The sequence below is a fragment of the Armigeres subalbatus genome, chromosome 1 (genome assembly GCF_024139115.2).
Source record: "Armigeres subalbatus isolate Guangzhou_Male chromosome 1, GZ_Asu_2, whole genome shotgun sequence".
In the NCBI taxonomy this organism is placed as follows: Eukaryota; Metazoa; Arthropoda; class Insecta; order Diptera; family Culicidae; genus Armigeres; species Armigeres subalbatus.
Genome location: NC_085139.1, coordinates 75,259,934 through 75,261,268, shown reverse-complemented (window position 1 = coordinate 75,261,268; position 1,335 = coordinate 75,259,934).

Here is a 1,335-nt window from a genome sequence, read left to right as displayed (position 1 = left end):
GATATGTAATTTTTATTGGCTCCCGTGTCCACTAAAAATTTTAAAACGCCTTTAGTAGTGTGAACTACAAAATAGGGTATAAAATTATTATTTTTCAAGTTGTTTGATTTGCCTCTGTTACCTGAAGAAAATTTAGCTCGTCACCGACAAAATAATCATCGTCGTCCGAGTCAAGCGTTGAGTCGTCCAGCTGATGATGGGAGTCCGGTTCCATTTCTGGCTCATCGTTCTTTTTCCGTGTCGTCTTACATTCGTGGTTGTTGGCCTCCGTGCGGGATCTAGCTGTGCGCATTGAGACGTCATCGTCTAGCTGCGGTGTTCTTGGTGTTTTAAATTTCCCCGATCCATGTGACGGTGGGTTTTTGTACTCAAACCTAGTTTTTTCCGCTGCGTTATGTTTCTTGCCCTCGAATGTTTTATTTGTTGGGATGTTTAGTCTGGATTCCATCTTTTGTCGGAAAGCGGCGTTAACATGTTGGATGGAAATATCATGCGCTTCCTCCAGCGTTTTGGGTCTATAGCTTCTAACGTACATTGATAATTGCTCTCCACTCAGACCGTCGATGTATCTCGTGAGTGTCATTAAGCTTATCAACTTGTTTACGGCCTCTATAGATGATTTGTAGTCCTTCATCTGGGCTGCGGATGTTTTAATAGCCGTGTCTATGCCTTTTAATTTATGATAGTACACATTGAGTGTAAATTTGCCTTGTTTGACGTAAAATAGGCTTTGCATGTGAGACGTAATATCTCTCTTGTCCCCGAACGAGTTCAGCAGGACTTGTTTTACTTCGTTCCATTCTTTGGGATTTCCAGCGGCAATTAATACCTCTCTGGCCTCTCCTACGATTTTGGATCGGATGACCCGTATTATCTGTTGGTATCTTGGTTCGTCATCTTCGTAACCCTCGAAAAGCTCCAATGTTTGCTCTACGTCTTCGAGCCAAGCAAGTGTTTCTTTTCTGTTTCCCGAAAAATTTGGGATGATTTTTATTGGATCGGGTGTCGTAAAGTCTAGCCCCGATCTTCATACTGATGGTAGCTGCTGTGCTGTTTGTTGCTGGCCTTTCAGCATCTCGATTGTATCGATCAGAGCATTTTGATTCTCTGTTAGCTTAGCTACTTGAGCTATCAGCTGCTCCCTTGTGATTTCTGCTGCTCCCTGTGGATCAACTGCAGATATGGTAGCCATTTTTTTGTTTAGTTTTCCAATTCACTTATTCACTTTCGATTTTGTTAAGGTTGTTTCACGTTTCACTTAAACCGCACTGTTACCGAAGATATTCACTCTCGATATTCTAGGGTTAGTTATCGCAAAATGGTTAAACTTTTACA